The sequence below is a fragment of the Oncorhynchus masou genome, unplaced genomic scaffold (assembly GCF_036934945.1).
Source record: "Oncorhynchus masou masou isolate Uvic2021 unplaced genomic scaffold, UVic_Omas_1.1 unplaced_scaffold_674, whole genome shotgun sequence".
Lineage (NCBI taxonomy): Eukaryota > Metazoa > Chordata > Actinopteri > Salmoniformes > Salmonidae > Oncorhynchus > Oncorhynchus masou.
The window spans coordinates 275,574-295,689 of NW_027013189.1; the positions used below are offsets into that span (position 1 = coordinate 275,574).

The 20,116-nt window shown below is 51.8% G+C and overlaps 1 pseudogene; it reads right to left on the reverse strand.

Annotated features, from left to right (window-relative positions):
• Positions 1 to 919: 919 nt before the first annotated feature.
• Positions 920 to 19,271, reverse strand: LOC135536868 (transforming growth factor-beta receptor-associated protein 1 homolog; annotated as a pseudogene).
• Positions 19,272 to 20,116: the final 845 nt, after the last annotated feature.

Here is a 20,116-nt window from a genome sequence, read left to right on the forward strand (position 1 = left end):
AGACCAGGACAGACATAACAGAGGAGGGGTTCAGCTCTAGACCAGGACAGACATAACAGAGGAGGGTTCAGCTCTAGACCAGGACAGACATAACAGAGGAGGGGTTCAGCTCTAGACCAGGACAGACATAACAGAGGAGGGGTTCAGCTCTAGACCAGGACAGACATAACAGAGGAGGGGTTCAGCTCTAGACCAGGACAGACATAACAGAGGAGGGGTTCAGCTCTAGACCAGGACAGACATAACAGAGGAGGGGTTCAGCTCTAGACCAGGACAGACATAACAGAGGAGGGGTTCAGCTCTAGACCAGGACAGACATAACAGAGGAGGGGTTCAGCTCTAGACCAGGACAGACATAACAGAGGAGGGGTTCAGCTCTAGACCAGGACAGACATAGCAGAGGAGGGGTTCAGCTCTAGACCAGGACAGACATAACAGAGGAGGGGTTCAGCACTGGACCAGGACAGACATAACAGAGGACATAGACAGACAGACATAACAGAGGGGGTTCAGCTCTAGACCAGGACAGACATAACAGAGGAGGGGTTCAGCACTAGACCAGGACAGACATAGCAGAGGAGGGGTTCAGGACAGGACATAGCAGAGGAGGGGTTCAGCTCTAGACCAGGACATAGCAGAGGAGGGGTTCAGCTCTAGACCAGGACATAACAGAGGAGGGGTTCAGCTCTAGACCAGGACAGACATAACAGAGGAGGGATTCAGCTCTAGACCAGGACAGACATAGCAGAGGAGGGGTTCAGCACTGGACCAGGACATAGCAGAGGAGGGGTTCAGGACAGACATAACAGAGGAGGGGTTCAGCTCTAGACCAGGACATAGCAGAGGAGGGGTTCAGCTCTGGACCAGGACATAGCAGAGGAGGGGTTCAGGACAGACATAACAGAGGAGACCAGACCAGGACATAGCAGAGGAGGGGTTCAGCTCTAGACCAGGACAGACATAACAGAGGAGGGGTTCAGCTCTAGACCAGGACAGACATAACAGAGGAGGGGTTCAGCTCTAGACCAGGACAGACATAACAGAGGGGTTCAGCTCTAGACCAGGACAGACATAACAGAGGAGGGGTTCAGGTCTAGACCAGGACAGACATAGCAGAGGAGGGGTTCAGGTCTAGACCAGGACAGACATAACAGAGGAGGGGTTCAGGTCTAGACCAGGACAGACATAGCAGAGGAGGGGTTCAGCTCTAGACTAGGACAGACATAACAGAGGACCAGGACAGACATAACAGAGGAGGGGTTCAGCTCTAGACCAGGACAGACATAGCAGAGGAGGGGTTCAGCTCTAGACCAGGACAGACATTGCAGAGGAGGGGTTCAGCTCTAGACTAGGACAGACATAACAGAGGACCAGGACAGACATAACAGAGGACCAGGACAGACTGTAGGTTTCACTTCAATGTTAAAGTCATTATGGATGGATGTGGAGTTAAGTTCTTGTTGTAGAACTTCATTCACAACTCAGTCGGTCATCAGTCTCCCTGTTGTTTATGAATGGTGGCACTGGAAGAAATACCTTCCTTCCTTCACTCACAAATGGACGAGCGTACACACACACACACACACACACACACACACACACACACAACACACACACACACACACAGTAGAGAAGTATGGTCTGCTCTGTGTTTCTGAGTATGCTCCAGGACTGCTCCCACTACGCTGGACCACGGTAGCCATGGTAACCTCTGTGCTTTTATCCCCCATAGTCATCATCTGATGTGACCCCCCCCCAGACGCAACCAATCACAGCCCAGGCTGCTGCTAGGCTCCTCCCGTCACACTGGCTCTGGGCGAGGCTTGGGTGGTGATGGTGGTCAAGGGGCTTCATGTGTGGTTGTTGCTATTGGCTAGTTGTCTCCTGGTGGGCGAGTCTCGTACCACCCTCTGGGCGGCACAGTGTGTGTGTACGGGCACGCCTCCCGGAAGACACACACAGTCCGGCTCGCTGAAGGTGTTGTGGCACAGAACACACCCCTTCTTCTGTGATACCAGGACTGGGCTCCTCCTCTGCTTCAACTGATGACACGACAACAAGGCCACAGTTACAGCTCACCTTCATCACGACTCAGCAGAACGTAGGAGCAATTACAAAGATTTAAAATCAGGAGAGCTTTGTCGTAAACACATAATACAGAGTTGTGTGTGTGTGTGTGTGTGTGTGTGTGTGTGTGTGTGTGTGTGTTGTTGCGAATGGGTAGATATTACTGCACTGTTGGAGCAAGAAACACAAGCATTTCACTACACCCGCAATAACATCTACTGAACACGTGTATGTGACCAAAAAAAAAGTGATTCGATTTTGTGTGTGTGTCGCGTCGTTCCAATCTCACCCTGTCGTGCTGCAGCTGCAGGTTCTCTGACCTCGCCAGCCCCAGTGCAACCTGGGAGGTGCGGCAGGCGTGCATACTCCCCCGCAGGGCGCGTCCGAGGAACGGGCGAAGCAGCTGCAGGGACCAGCCTTCAGGAAGCAGGTCCAGCACGCGCACGGCGTCGAACACCTCGCCGTGACGGTTCAACAGGTCCACCGCTGCCATCTCCAGCTCCCCGCTGCCGCTACTACTGGGAAGGTCCCGGTCCAGATAGACCCCCAGGAGGAGGTGGAAGAGGCTCTGCTGGTAGGCCGGGTCCCGGGAGGCGGAACCCCACACACAGTAGGCCTCGGCAGCGGGGAAGTCTTTGAGCTGGTGCACCAGGATGTGGAACGCCTTATCGTGCTCCTCTAGTTTCCCGTGGAGCGTGGCTCTCTCCAGAAACAACTGGTCACATTCCTGGATCTTACCTGAGGGAGGGAGGGGGAGACAGAGCCATAGGTTACGGCAGGTTATAACCATGTCATGGATAAAACCAGGGTTATAGCAGGTTATAACCACGTCATCGTGGATAAAGCCAGGGTTATAGCAGGTTATAACCATGTCATGGATAAAGCCAGGGTTATAGCAGGTTATAACCACGTCATCGTGGATAAAACCAGGGTTATAGCAGGTTATAGCCACGTCATCGTGGATAAAACCAGGGTTATAGCAGGTTATAACCACGTCATCGTGGATAAAACCAGGGTTATAGTAGGTTATAACCATGTCATGGATAAAACCAGGGTTATAGTAGGTTATAACCATGTCATGGATAAAACCAGGGCTATAGCAGGTTATAACTACGTCATCGTGGATAAAGCCAGGGTTATAGCAGGTTATAACCATGTCATGGATAAAATCAGGGTTATAGCAGGTTATAACTACGTCATCATGGATAAAAACAGGGTTATAGCAGGTTATAGACATTCTGTCCTTTTTGGAGGACCCCATTATTCGGCCAGGAAACTAAATGTAGTGTATTGGTATTATCTCATGTTTAAACAGTAACAATACTTCAACTGGACGAGATCAAACTAAAATATTGTTTAAAAACGTGGAAATCAACAACATTGGCCACATCCAAAATTACACCCCATTCCTGATGTAGTGCACTACTTTTGACCTGAGCCCTGTGCACTGGATACGGAATAGGGTGTAATTTGGGACACACTGACAACGGACAGCTCACCCAGTAGTAGTTGGACGCGGTACAGGCTGGACTCCCTGAGGAGGAGCTGGAGTTTGTCCCGGGCTACTGACACCTGTTGGTCCACTGGGGGGGACTGAGACAGGAGAGACAGGACTCTGTCTGTGTACTGCACTGCCAGGTGGGTGTGGAGCTTCTCTCTCTACAGAGACACAGAGTTACAGACAGTAGACAGAGAGAGTTACAGACAGTAGACAGAGTTACATACAGTAGACAGAGTTACATACAGTAGACAGAGTTACATACAGTAGACAGTTACATACAGTAGACAGAGAGGCAGAGAGAGTTACATACAGTAGACAGAGAGAGTTACATACAGTAGACAGAGAGAGTTACATACAGTAGACAGAGAGAGTTACATACAGTAGACAGAGAGAGTTACATACAGTAGACAGAGAGAGTTACATACAGTAGGCAGAGAGAGAGACAGAGTTACATACAGTAGACAGAGTTACATACAGTAGACAGAGAGGCAGAGAGAGTTACATACAGTAGACAGAGAGGCAGAGAGAGACGGTGAGACAGACAGCGAGACAGCCAGACAGCCAGCCAGACAGACAGACGACAGACAGCCAGACAGACAGACAGACAGAGAGAAACAGACAGACAGAGAGAAACAGACAGACAGCCAGACAGAAACAGCCAGACAGCCAGACAGCCAGACAGACAGACAGACAGACAGAGAGCAGTAAAGACCAAGCACCAGGGAAGTTGAAGGAGGTAAATCGTGGAGTCTGGAATATGTTCTGTAGTCCTGTGTATGAGCTGACCTGTATCCGTTGGCCCAGCACCAGGTGTTCCAGGTAGAGCAGCAGAGCCTGGCTGTGTTTCCCCAGGTACGTGATGACGTCGTCTGGGTTCACCTGGTCCTTCTGCTCCTTAACCTGGTCCTGACCCACCGGCCTCCTGGTGAAGATCTGCACCCCTATCTAGAGAGACCACAGATAAACACCCGTAGAATTACAACGAGAGTCTTCTTTACTCCTACGGGTATTTCCAAAATGGCCGGCAGTCGACATCATTACTTAGTTTCTGCTAGAATATAGGGCCCTGGTCAAAAGTAGTACACAATATAGGGCCCTGGTCAAAAGTAGTACACAATATAGGGCCCTGGTCAAAAGTAGTATACAATATAGGGCCCTGGTCAAAAGTAGAACGCAATATAGGGCCCTGGTCAAAAGTAGTATACAATATAGGGCCCTGGTCTAAAGTCGTATACAATATAGGGCCCTGGTCAAAAGTAGTACACAATATAGGGCCCTGGTCAAAAGTAGTACACAATATAGGGCCCTGGTCTAAAGTAGTATGCAATATAGGGCCCTGGTCAAAAGTAGTATACAATATAGGGCCCTGGTCAAAAGTAGTATACAATATAGGGCCCTGGTCTAAAGTAGTATACAATATAGGGATTAAGGTGCCATTTGTAAACGCAGACAGAAACGTACCGTCTGGTCTCTCTGCAGGGCCCAGTCCGCATATTTCCACACCAGGTCCGGGTTGGAACAGAAACCCAGGAAGTCCACAATGTACTCATACAGGTCAGACCTGGTAGAGTCCTGAAGGTCCCCGTTCACCACCCGCACCCACAACTACAGGAGGAGAGAGGCATCTTACAACCCCATGGTCATTTCATTATTCATATTCAATTAATAATCAAGATAATGGATTGGATTTATAGGGCTTTTCATCCTAGGTGCTCAAAACGCATTTGTTTAAGATGTGGCCATATTTGATAAGATTTATTTGCCATATAAAGAGCCATGGTGGTACAGTCACCGTGTTCATACTAAGGTAGTGTACAGTAGTAGCATGTTTACCTGTAGAGCAGCTGAATCCTGTCCGTTATAATGGTAGAGGAGGCCAAGTGCAAAATACCTGATGTTCAGGGAAAGGTAAACCAACATAAAAAACACACTCATTACACACTTTAAAGGCAATAGCATAGCAGGCTACTTTGAACGAAATATCTTAGTGCCCAGAAGGCTAACTATAGTAGTGCCCACTAGACTAGGCTTGGCTAGCTGCCGTACCGTCTGGGCTAGGCTAGCTACCGTACCGGCTGGGCTAGGCTAGCTGCCGTACCCGCTAGGCAAGGCTAGCTGCCGTACCCGCCAGGCAAGGCTAGCTGCCGTACCCGCCAGGCAAGGCTAGCTGCCGTACCCGCCAGGCAAGGCTAGCTGTCGTACCCGCTAGGCTAGGTTAGCTGCCGTGCCCGCTAGGCTAGCTGCCGTACCCGCCAGGCAAGGCTAGCTGCCGTACCCGCCAGGCAAGGCTAGCTGCCGTACCCGCCAGGCAAGGCTAGCTGCCGTACCCGCCAGGCAAGGCTAGCTGCCGTACCCGCCAGGCAAGGCTAGCTGCCGGACCCGCCAGGCAAGGCTAGCTGCCGTACCCGCTAGGCTAGCTGCCGTACCCGCCAGGCTAGGCTAGCTGCCGTGCCCGCTAGGCTAGCTGCAGTACCCGCTAGGCTAGCTGCAGTACCCGCTAGGCTAGCTGCAGTACCCACTTGTGGTGTTTCTCTAGCCAGGGGGCGCTGTCTGCCAGTAAACAGGCGTTGGGGGAGGCCAGCAGGTCCAGAAGACTCTCGTGGTCCTGCTCAGCGTACAGCTTCAACAGAGCCGTGTCCACGTCCTCCCGGCAGCCGTTAGCCCCATCCGTGCTTCGCACCTCACCCAGGTACGTGATGAGGAACCTATAATAACAATAACAATAATAATAATAATAACAATAATAAACAACAATAATAATAAACTATAATAATAATAACTATAATAATAACAATAATAATAATAACTATAATAATATCAATAACAATAATAACAATAACAATAATAATAATAGCCATTTAGCAGCCACTTTATTCTGTATTGTACGTACAGATGGTCCTGGGAATCAAACCAGACTATTATGGTGGTTGCAATCATCCTACTCTGCCAACTGAGCTCCAGAGGACCACGTCTCTTACCTCTTGCACCTCTGGACCTTGTCCTGGTCCCCCTGCGCCAGGTGGTTGAGGTCGGCGAACCCGTGGAGCGGCGGGTGGCAGCGGGCGAAGGAGGAGGAGGCCGGGAGGAGGAGAGGGTAGAGGGAGATCAACTCCCGGACGTCCAACTGACCTGTCAGGAAGTGTTCTTTCGCCGGGAAACTGAAGCCGTCCGAACTGTATGAAACCTGCTTGCTGGAGGATTCTTTTGTGCAATATCTGAGAACGGGGGGGTGTAATGGAAGAGAAAGGTAACGATGCATCACATCTCATCCCTCTTATTCTATATTTTACATTTCATAAGGATACAATCACCCCAGTTAAATGAGCCACCTTAGACCACTAGTCCACTAGCGGCACAGCGCTGCCTTAGACCCCTGCTCTACTAGTGGCACAGCGCTGCCTTAGACCACTAATCCACTAGCGGCACAGCGCTGCCTTAGACCACTGCTCTACTAGTGGCACAGCGCTGCCTTAGACCCCTGCCCCACTAGTGGCACAGCGCTGCCTTAGACCCCTGCTCTACTAGTGGCACAGCGCTGCCTTAGACCACTGCTCTACTAGTGGCACAGCGCTGCCTTAGACCACTGCTCTACTAGTGGCACAGCGCTGCCTTAGACCACTGCTCTACTAGTGGCACAGCGCTGCCTTAGACCACTGCTCTACTAGTGGCACAGCGCTGCCTTAGACCCCTGCTCTACTAGTGGCACAGCGCTGCCTTAGACCCCTGCTCTACTAGTGGCACAGCTAGCGCTGCCTTAGACCACTAATCCACTAGCGGCACAGCGCTGCATTAGACCACTAATCCACTAGTGGCACAGCGCTGCCTTAGACCACTGCTCTACTAGTGGCACAGCGCTGCCTTAGACCCCTGCTCTACTAGTGGCACAGCTAGCGCTGCCTTAGACCACTAATCCACTAGCGGCACAGCGCTGCCTTAGACCACTAATCCACTAGTGGCACAGCGCTGCCTTAGACCACTGCTCTACTAGTGGCACAGCGCTGCCTTAGACCCCTGCTCTACTAGTGGCACAGCGCTGCCTTAGACCCCTGCTCTACTAGTGGCACAGCGCTGCCTTAGACCCCTGCTCTACTAGTGGCACAGCGCTGCCTTAGACCCCTGCTCTACTAGTGGCACAGCTAGCGCTGCCTTAGACCCCTGCTCTACTAGTGGCACAGCGCTGCCTTAGACCACTGCTCTACTAGTGGCACAGTGCTGCCTTAGACCACTGCTCTACTAGTGGCACAGCGCTGCCTTAGACCACTGCTCTACTAGTGGCACAGCGCTGCCTTAGACCCCTGCTCTACTAGTGGCACAGCGCTGCCTTAGACCACTGCTCTACTAGTGGCACAGCGCTGCCTTAGACCCCTGCTCTACTAGTGGCACAGCGCTGCCTTAGACCACTGCTCTACTAGTGGCACAGCGCTGCCTTAGACCCCTGCTCTACTAGTGGCACAGCGCTGCCTTAGACCACTGCTCTACTAGTGGCACAGCGCTGCCTTAGACCACTGCTCTACTAGTGGCACAGCGCTGCCTTAGACCACTGCTCTACTAGTGGCACAGCGCTGCCTTAGACCACTGCTCTACTAGTGGCACAGCGCTGCCTTAGACCACTGCTCTACTAGTGGCACAGCGCTGCCTTAGACCACTGCTCTACTAGTGGCACAGCGCTGCCTTAGACCCCTGCTCTACTAGTGGCACAGCGCTGCCTTAGACCACTGCTCTACTAGTGGCACAGCGCTGCCTTAGACCCCTGCTCTACTAGTGGCACAGCTAGCGCTGCCTTAGACCACTGCTCTACTAGTGGCACAGCGCTGCCTTAGACCACTGCTCTACTAGTGGCACAGCGCTGCCTTAGACCACTGCTCTACTAGTGGCACAGCGCTGCCTTAGACCCTGCTCTACTAGTGGCACAGCGCTGCCTTAGACCACTGCTCTACTAGTGGCACAGCGCTGCCTTAGACCCCTGCTCTACTAGTGGCACAGCTAGCGCTGCCTTAGACCACTGCTCTACTAGTGGCACAGCGCTGCCTTAGACCACTGCTCTACTAGTGGCACAGCGCTGCCTTAGACCACTGCTCTACTAGTGGCACAGCGCTGCCTTAGACCCCTGCTCTACTAGTGGCACAGCGCTGCCTTAGACCCCTGCTCTACTAGTGGCACAGCGCTGCCTTAGACCCTGCTCTACTAGTGGCACAGCTAGCGCTGCCTTAGACCACTGCTCTACTAGTGGCACAGCGCTGCCTTAGACCCCTGCTCTACTAGTGGCACAGCGCTGCCTTAGACCACTAATCCACTAGCGGCACAGCGCTGCCTTAGACCACTGCTCTACTAGCGGCACAGCGCTGCCTTAGACCACTGCTCTACTAGTGGCACAGCGCTGCCTTAGACCCCTGCTCTACTAGTGGCACAGCTAGCGCTGCCTTAGACCACTGCTCTACTAGTGGCACAGCGCTGCCTTAGACCCCTGCTCTACTAGTGGCACAGCGCTGCCTTAGACCACTAATCCACTAGCGGCACAGCGCTGCCTTAGACCACTGCTCTACTAGTGACACAGCGCTGCCTTAGACCACTGCTCCACTAGTGGCACAGCGCTGCCTTAGACCACTGCTCTACTAGTGGCACAGCTAGCGCTGCCTTAGACCACTGCTCTACTAGTGGCACAGCGCTGCCTTAGACCAATGCTCTACTAGTGGCACAGCTAGCGCTGCCTTAGACCACTGCTCTACTAGTGGCACAGCGCTGCCTTAGACCCCTGCTCTACTAGTGGCACAGCTAGCGCTGCCTTAGACCACTAATCCACTAGCGGCACAGCGCTGCCTTAGACCACTGCTCTACTAGTGGCACAGCGCTGCCTTAGACCACTGCTCTACTAGTGGCACAGCGCTGCCTTAGACCCCTGCTCTACTAGTGGCACAGCGCTGCCTTAGACCCTGCTCTACTAGTGGCACAGCGCTGCCTTAGACCCCTGCTCTACTAGTGGCACAGCGCTGCCTTAGTCCCCTGCTCTACTAGTGGCACAGCTAGCGCTGCCTTAGACCCCTGCTCTACTAGTGGCACAGCTAGCGCTGCCTTAGACCCCTGCTCTACTAGTGGCACAGCTAGCGCTGCCTTAGACCCCTGCTCTACTAGTGGCACAGCTAGCGCTGCCTTAGACCCCTGCTCTACTAGTGGCACAGCTACCGCTGCCTTAGACCCCTGCTCTACTAGTGGCACAGCTAGCGCTGCATTAGACCACTGCTCCTCTAGTGGCACAGCTAGCGCTGCCTTAGACCACTGCTCTACTAGTGGCACAGCGCTGCCTTAGACCACTGCTCTACTAGTGGCACAGCTAGCGCTGCCTTAGACCCCTGCTCCTCTAGTGGCACAGCTAGCGCTGCCTTAGACCACTGCTCTACTAGTGGCACAGCGCTGCCTTAGACCACTGCTCTACTAGTGGCACAGCGCTGCCTTAGACCACTGCTCCTCTAGTGGCACAGCGCTGCCTTAGACCCTGCTCCACTAGTGGCACAGCGCTGCCTTAGACCACTGCTCCTCTAGTGGCACAGCGCTGCATTAGACCCCTGCTCCTCTAGTGGCACAGCGCTGCCTTAGACCCCTGCTCTACTAGTGGCACAGCGCTGCCTTAGACCCCTGCTCTACTAGTGGCACAGCGCTGCCTTAGACCACTGCTCTACTAGTGGCACAGCGCTGCCTTAGACCACTGCTCCTCTAGTGGCACAGCGCTGCCTTAGACCCCTGCTCCACTAGTGGCACAGCGCTGCCTTAGACCACTGCTCCTCTAGTGGCACAGCTAGCGCTGCCTTAGACCACTGCTCTACTAGTGGCACAGCGCTGCATTAGACCACTGCTCTACTAGTGACACAGCGCTGCATTAGACCACTGCTCTACTAGTGGCACAGCGCTGCATTAGACCACTGCTCTACTAGTGGCACAGCGCTGCATTAGACCACTGCTCTACTAGTGGCACAGCGCTGCATTAGACCACTGCTCTACTAGTGGCACAGCGCTGCATTAGACCACTGCTCTACTAGTGGCACAGCGCTGCATTAGACCACTGCTCTACTAGTGGCACAGCGCTGCATTAGACCACTGCTCTACTAGTGGCACAGCGCTGCATTAGACCACTGCTCTACTAGGGAGGCCTAGAAATCAGCCTTTTGATCATCTGTTTCCTGCTTGTGGAGAGTATTGACAAGCTCTCTAGCAGAAACACTATTTGTGGCAGACAGTCTGTACCTGGAACTTGTCTTTGGGAATGCTCCTCCTGGCTCCCTCAGTCAGAGCCAGGGCCTCCTCCACTCTGTGTCCAGCTAGCAGCTCCTGAATCTGTCTCTCCAGGGGTAGGGGCACCAGCACGTACACAGCCTTAGTGGAGGCCAGAACCACCTTACCTATAGGGACAGAGACAGTTAGGAACAGAGACAGGGGACAGGGACACAGTTAAGGACAGAGACAGTTAGGAACAGAGACAGGGACACAGTTAGGGACAGAGACAGTTAGGGACAGAGACAGGGACACAGTTAGGGACAGAGACAGGGACACAGTTATGGACAGAGACAGTTAGGGACAGAGACAGTTCGGGACAGAGACAGTTAGGGACAGAGACAGGGACACAGTTAGGGACAGAGACAGGGACACAGTTAGGGACAGAGACAGGGACACAGGTAGGGACAGAGACAGGGACACAGGTAGGGACAGAGACAGGGACACAGGTAGGGACAGAGACAGGGACACAGTTAGGGACAGAGACAGGGACAGGGACACAGTTAGGGACAGAGACAGGGACACAGTTAGGGACAGAGACAGGGACACAGACAGGGACACAGGTAGGGACAGAGACAGGGACACAGGTAGGGACAGAGACAGGGACACAGTTAGGGACAGAGACAGGGACAGGGACACAGTTAGGGACAGAGACAGGGACACAGTTAGGGACAGAGACAGGGACGGAGACAGGGACAGAGACAGGGACGGAGACAGGGACAGAGACAGAGACAGGGACACAGTTAGGAACAGAGACAGGGACACAGTTAGGAACAGAGACAGGGACACAGGTAGGGACAGAGACAGGGACACAGGTAGGGACAGAGACAGGGACACAGGTAGGGACAGAGACAGGGACACAGGTAGGGACAGAGACAGGGACACAGGTAGGGACAGAGACAGGGACACAGGTAGGGACAGAGACAGGGACACAGTTAGGGACAGAGACAGTTAGGGACAGAGACAGGGACAGGGACACAGTTAGGGACAGAGACAGGGACACAGTTAGGGACAGAGACAGGGACACAGTTAGGGACAGAGACAGTTAGGGACAGAGACAGGGACACAGTTAGGGACAGAGACAGGGACACAGTTAGGGACAGAGACAGTTAGGGACAGAGACAGGGACACAGTTAGGGACAGAGACAGGGACACAGTTAGGGACAGAGACAGTTAGGGACAGAGACAGGGACACAGTTAGGGACAGAGACAGTTAGGGACAGAGACAGGGACACAGTTAGGGACAGAGACAGGGACACAGTTAGGGACAGAGACAGGGACACAGTTAGGGACAGAGACAGTTAGGAACAGAGACAGGGACACAGTTAGGGACAGAGACAGGGACACAGTTAGGAACAGAGACAGGGACACAGTTAGGAACAGAGACAGGGACACAGTTAGGAACAGAGACAGGGACACAGTTAGGAACAGAGACAGGGACACAGTTAGGAACAGAGACAGGGACACAGTTAGGAACAGAGACAGGGACACAGTTAGGAACAGAGACAGGGACACAGGTAGGGACAGAGACAGGGACACAGGTAGGGACAGAGACAGGGACACAGGTAGGGACAGAGACAGGGACACAGGTAGGGACAGAGACAGGGACACAGGTAGGGACAGAGACAGGGACACAGTTAGGAACAGAGACAGGGACACAGTTAGGAACAGAGACAGGGACACAGTTAGGAACAGAGACAGGGACACAGTTAGGAACAGAGACAGGGACACAGTTAGGAACAGAGACAGGGACACAGTTAGGAACACAGTTAGGAACAGAGACAGGGACACAGTTAGGGACAGGGGTAGGGGCACCAGAACATACACAACTTTAGAGGAGGCCAGAACCAGCTTACCTACAAACCACCGACAGGGACTGGTCACAGTTAGGTTTAGGGACACAGACAGGTCAGGGACACAGACAGGTCAGGGACACAGACAGGTCAGGGTTAGGGACACAGACAGGTCAGGGTTAGGGACACAGACAGGTCAGGGACACAGACAGGTCAGGGACACAGACAGGTCAGGGTTAGGGACACAGACAGGTCAGGGACACAGACAGATCAGGGTTAGGGACACAGACAGGTCAGGGACACAGACAGGTCAGGGACACAGACAGGTCAGGGACACAGACAGGTCAGGGTTAGGGACACACAGGTCAAGGACACAGACAGGTCAGGGACACAGACAGGTCAGGGTTAGGGACACAGGTCAAGGACACAGACAGGTCAGGGACACAGACAGGTCAGGGACACAGACAGGTCAGGGACACAGACAGGTCAGGGACACCATCTTTCCAGCCATAGATACTGTAGACATAGGTCTACTGAGGGAAGCCAACAAGGCTAGACATTTAGACTAGTGTGGGGAGCCATGTTGGCACCTTCAAAGTCCTGTAGGATGTGTCCGTCTCTGAAGGAGAGGGTCTGTTTGAGCTGCTGGTCCAGCATACTGTGGATGGTGACGAAGCCCTCGTCTAGCGCCACCACATAGGGAAAACACACAGCCGCTCCCATCACACTCTCTGACCAGTTCACTGGAGCACGCTGGGATATACCCTCTGCATTGGCAAACATACCTGAGAGAGACAGAGACAGAATACTTCACTAGTGATATGTTAGTAATAAGATCTACTGATGAACAATACAGCTGCTGTTGTAATGACTCACCCAGGCCACCAGGGGCAGCCAAGAGGAACTCCTCCCTGCCGATCCTCTTGACTATGGGCTTCCTCTCCTCGCTGTCATGGGGAACAGGTCCTGCGCGGCCCCTGTGCTGTAGTTAAGGATCATGTACTGCGTGGAGAGGGCCAGGCACAGGAAGTAACCGTCCAGACTGACCGCACACGGCTGCTCCGGCGTGTTGACCTCTTTCACCAGCTGCACCCTGTCCTCGTAAACCATGTATATCTGTACGGTGCGCCGCCGGGCCGAGAGCACCCCGATCTCCACGCAGAACGGGTCCCCGGTCACCGGGTTCTCGTTGACGCAGAACGCGGCCACGCCCTTGATCTTGGCCCCGCCCGAAGGCACGGGTTCTAAGGTGATCATGTCAATAACACTAACTGTAGCATCACAGAGCACAATGATGCGTTCTAATGCTGACGCGGCCTTCAGGGCCTCCACGGGCTTTTTCAGGCCCAGGTACTTGAACAGCAGCTTCTGGACGGTGTAGGATAGCATCCCCTTGGTCGTGGCGTGCTCCTCTAGCAGGAAGTGATGTATGAAGCAGTCGTTGGTGCCCACGTACAGGTGCTTGCCGCAGCACTCGATGCACTCAATGTTGATGCGGGCCTTGTCTCCCATCAGGAGCTCCGCTCCACGGCAGGGACCAGCGCAAATGCCTTCACACTCATCTCGAAGGCACAGCGCACATCTACTGCAAGAGAGGAGAGCAGGTCAACACAGACATCTACTGCTAGAGAGGAGGAGAGCAGGTCAACACAGACATCTACTGCTAGAGAGGAGAGCAGGTCAACACAGACATCTACTGCAAGAGAGGAGGAGATCAGGTCAACACAGACATCTACTGCAAGAGAGGAGGAGATCAGGTCAACACAGACATCTACTGCAAGAGAGGAGGAGATCAGGTCAACACAGACATCTACTGCAAGAGAGGAGGAGATCAGGTCAACACAGACATCTACTGCAAGAGAGGAGGAGATCAGGTCAACACAGACATCTACTGCAAGAGAGGAGATCAGGTCAACACAGACATCTACTGCAAGAGAGGAGGAGATCAGGTCAACACAGACATCTACTGCAAGAGAGGAGGAGATCAGGTCAACACAGACATCTACTGCAAGAGAGGAGGAGAGCAGGTCAACACAGACATCTACTGCAAGAGAGGAGATCAGGTCAACACAGACATCTACTGCTAGAGAGGAGGAGATCAGGTCAACACAGACATCTCCTGCAAGAGAGGAGGAGATCAGGTCAACACAGACATCTCCTGCAAGAGAGGAGGAGATCAGGTCAACACAGACATCTCCTGCAAGAGAGGAGGAGATCAGGTCAACACAGACTTCTACTGCAAGAGAGGAGGAGAGCAGGTCAACACAGACATCTACTGCAAGAGAGGAGGAGATCAGGTCAACACAGACATCTACTGCTAGAGAGGAGGAGATCAGGTCAACACAGACATCTACTGCAAGAGAGGAGATCAGGTCAATACAGACATCTACTGCAAGAGAGGAGGAGATCAGGTCAACACAGACATCTACTGCAAGAGAGGAGATCAGGTCAACACAGACATCTACTGCAAGAGAGGAGATCAGGTCAACACAGACATCTACTGCAAGAGAGGAGATCAGGTCAACACAGACATCTACTGCTAGAGAGGAGGAGATCAGGTCAACACAGACATCTACTGCAAGAGAGGAGGAGAGCAGGTCAATACAGACATCTACTGCAAGAGAGGAGGAGATCAGGTCAATACAGACATCTACTGCAAGAGAGGAGGAGATCAGGTCAACACAGACATCTACTGCAAGAGAGGAGATCAGGTCAACACAGACATCTACTGCTAGAGAGGGGAGATCAGGTCAACACAGACATCTACTGCAAGAGAGGAGGAGAGCAGGTCAACACAGACATCTACTGCAAGAGAGGGGGAGATCAGGTCAACACAGACATCTACTGCAAGAGAGGAGGAGAGCAGGTCAACACAGACATCTACTGCAAGAGGAGATCAGGTCAACACAGACATCTACTGCAAGAGAGGAGATCAGGTCAACACAGACACCTCCTGCAAGAGAGGAGGAGATCAGGTCAACACAGACATCTACTGCAAGAGAGGAGGAGAGCAGGTCGACACAGACATCTACTACAAGAGAGGAGGAGATCAGGTCAACACAGACATCTACTGCAAGAGAGGAGGAGATCAGGTCAACACAGACATCTACTGCAAGAGAGGAGGAGAGCAGGTCAACACAGACACCTACTGCTAGAGAGGAGGAGATCAGGTCAACACAGACATCTACTGCAGAGAGGGGAGATCAGGCCAACACAGACATCTACTGCAAGAGAGGAGGAGATCAGGTCAACACAGACATCTACTGCAAGAGAGGAGGAGAGCAGGTCAACACAGACACCTACTGCAAGAGAGGAGGAGATCAGGTCAACACAGACATCTACTGCAAGAGAGGAGGAGAGCAGGTCAACACAGACACCTACTGCTAGAGAGGAGGAGATCAGGTCAACACAGACTTCTACTGCAAGAGAGGAGATCAGGTCAATACAGACATCTACTGCAAGAGAGGAGGAGATCAGGTCAACACAGACATCTACTGCAAGAGAGGAGATCAGGTCAACACAGACACCTCCTGCAAGAGAGGAGGAGATCAGGTCAACACAGACATCTACTGCTAGAGAGGAGGAGAGCAGGTCAACACAGACATCTACTGCAAGAGAGGAGATCAGGTCAACACAGACATCTACTGCAAGAGAGGAGATCAGGTCAACACAGACATCTACTGCAAGAGAGGAGATCAGGTCAACACAGACACCTCCTGCAAGAGAGGAGGAGATCAGGTCAACACAGACATCTACTGCAAGAGAGGAGGAGAGCAGGTCGACACAGACATCTACTACAAGAGAGGAGGAGATCAGGTCAACACAGACATCTACTGCAAGAGAGGAGGAGATCAGGTCAACACAGACATCTACTGCAAGAGAGGAGGAGAGCAGGTCAACACAGACACCTACTGCAAGAGAGGAGGAGATCAGGTCAACACAGACATCTACTGCAAGAGAGGAGGAGAGCAGGTCAACACAGACACCTACTGCTAGAGAGGAGGAGATCAGGTCAACACAGACTTCTACTGCAAGAGAGGAGATCAGGTCAATACAGACATCTACTGCAAGAGAGGAGGAGATCAGGTCAACACAGACATCTACTGCAAGAGAGGAGATCAGGTCAACACAGACACCTCCTGCAAGAGAGGAGGAGATCAGGTCAACACAGACATCTACTGCTAGAGAGGAGGAGAGCAGGTCAACACAGACATCTACTGCAAGAGAGGAGATCAGGTCAACACAGACATCTACTGCAAGAGAGGAGGAGATCAGGTCAACACAGACATCTACTGCAAGAGAGGAGATCAGGTCAACACAGACACCTCCTGCAAGAGAGGAGGAGATCAGGTCAACACAGACACCTCCTGCAAGAGAGGAGGAGATCAGGTCAACACAGACATCTACTGCAAGAGAGGAGATCAGGTCAACACAGACATCTACTGCAAGAGAGGAGGAGAGCAGGTCAACACAGACATCTACTGCAAGAGAGGAGGAGAGCAGGTCAACACAGACATCTACTGCAAGAGAGGAGGAGAGCAGGTCAACACAGACATCTACTACAAGAGAGGAGGAGATCAGGTCAACACAGACACCTCCTGCAAGAGAGGAGGAGAGCAGGTCAACACAGACATCTACTGCAAGAGAGGAGGAGATCAGGTCAACACAGACATCTACTGCAAGAGGAGGAGATCAGGGCAACACAGACATCTACTGCAAGAGAGGAGGAGATCAGGTCAAGACAGACATCTACTGCAAGAGAGGAGGAGATCAGGTCAAGACAGACATCTACTACAAGAGAGGAGGAGATCAGGTCAACACAGACATCTACTGCAAGAGAGGAGGAGATCAGGGCAACACAGACATCTACTGCAAGAGAGGAGGAGATCAGGTCAAGACAGACATCTACTGCAAGAGAGGAGGAGATCAGGTCAACACAGACTTCTACTGCAAGAGAGGAGGAGATCAGGTCAATACAGACATCTACTGCAAGAGAGGAGGAGAGCAGGTCAACACAGACATCTACTGCAAGAGAGGAGATCGGGTCAACACAGACATCTACTGCAAGAGAGGAGGAGATCAGGTCAACACAGACATCTACTGCAAGAGAGGAGGAGATCAGGTCAACACAGACATCTACTGCAAGAGAGGAGATCAGGTCAACACAGACACCTCCTGCAAGAGAGGAGATCAGGTCAACACAGACACCTCCTGCAAGAGAGGAGGAGATCAGGTCAATACAGACATCTACTGCAAGAGAGGAGGAGATTAGGTCAACACAGACATCTACTGCAAGAGGAGGAGAGCAGGTCAACACAGACATCTACTGCAAGAGAGGAGGAGATCAGGTCAACACAGACATCTACTGCAAGAGAGGAGGAGATCAGGTCAACACAGACATCTACTGCAAGAGAGGAGGAGATCAGGTCAACACAGACACCTCCTGCAAGAGAGGAGGAGATCAGGTCAACACAGACATCTACTGCAAGAGAGGAGGAGATCAGGTCAACACAGACACCTCCTGCAAGAGAGGAGATCAGGTCAACACAGACATCTACTGCAAGAGAGGAGATCAGGTCAACACAGACACCTCCTGCAAGAGAGGAGAGCAGGTCAACACAGACACCTCCTGCAAGAGAGGAGGAGATCAGGTCAACACAGACATCTACTGCAGAGAGGAGATCAGGTCAACACAGACATCTACTGCAAGAGAGGAGGAGAGCAGGTCAACACAGACATCTACTGCTAGAGAGGAGGAGATCAGGTCAACACACTGTGAGTGGGTCCCGATTCTCCACCTTTTCCCAAAGTGTGCACTTGCACACTTACAGGTTATTTCTGTAACAATGGTGGAAATGTCCTAATGCCAATGCTTTTAAATCCACGCACACTTTGGGAGAAGGGTGGACAATTGGGATCCTGTAAGTGCAAAGAAACAGCCTTTCCAATAATATTTTACAAACTCTCACTGAGAGTCCCAACTCCAAGGCTAGTGTGGAATCAGTAGGACCAGGAACTTTTCCTGATCACGTGAACGGACGTGGAAAAACTCTAGGGCCTAACTAGTTAGCTAGGAGGATACCGCAATAATGGTACAACTAGAGACTTCTAGCAATTATCACTTGACAGTTAGCCATCATGCTAGCTAGCCTAGCTGGCAACAAACCTTCTGTATACCATCATTTCTAGAGAAATTGTGTGGCACTTTGATTAGCAAACCCAGAGCCAAAAATGGGGCAGTTAATTACCTAGCAACATCATGCAAATATTGACTATCCGTTGCGGAAGTAGAGCAATGACTGAAGTAAAGTAAGCTCTCCAGCTAATGTTAACCAGTTTTAGCAGCCAGCTAGCTAGCTGACTGGCTGTATGAAACAAGCTACTAAGCAATGACTCAGGCTGTCATTATTGGTAAATCGGTGCTGCTGTTTACTGTACAAACCTTTCAAAAACAGCTATTTACATGTCCATACAAAGACGATAGCTAGAAGCTGTCATACCCCGGCCGGAGCCACTGCAGATCTAGTATAGAAGACGCCGATGTACCACGGCCTTCCTGTCTTTTCACTTCTCAATCTCTCCACTCCCGTCGCTGCTAACTGCTTGCTAACCGCTAGGGAGAGCTGCCGCTACGTTTTCAGATCGAAGAAGGTCGTGAGGAGGTTGTGTTTCCTGTTTACAATGCAATGGGGCAATATATGCATATATTGACAAAATGCATGTCTTTCCGCCCCAAAATGGGAGTTGTTGTCCACAAAGAGGCAGTGCGGGCTGTTTAGCTTCCAACTATCCTTTCTTTGGATTAGTGGAACTTATATTCGATCAAATAAACCTCACGTTGCAAATAAGGCATTCATTTTTTTGTTGGCCAATTTGTTGACTAACACTCCTTGACCTCCATACAAAAACTCCTTGCTTGGTGGGCGAAAAAACGGCACCTGCTGGAGGGAGACAGATTTTCCGCCGAGTTCCTGGTTGGTGGGAGGAGCTATAGAAGGATGGGCTCATTGTAATGGCTGGAATGGAGTTAATGGAACGGAGTCAAACACGGAGTTTCCATGTGTTTTCTCCCGTTCAATGGCTCCATTCCAGACATTACAATGAGCCCATCCTCCTATAGCTCCTCCCACCATCCTCCTCGTGAGTATGCAATTGAGATTCTCCCAGACATTAAAACCAGATTGGGGACTAAAGAGCCTGCCAGCTTGTCCTAACAAACGGAAATGAGTTACCTGTGGTTCCTTCAGCCATTCCTATGCCGAAATAAGGTCTGAGGTTAACACAGGCTTAGGAGATCTTATTTGTTTTGTGAGATAATATCAGTCAGTTAACATGACCTTTATGAATTATAAAGCCTTTATGTGCTTTTGATTACACAAATGCTTCAAAATTCACAAAAAAATGACATTAGCTGATGAAAATGATCAAATTGAACAAAATGTACAAGATCTCATAAGCCTGTGTTTTACCACAGACCTAATTTTCACAGTTT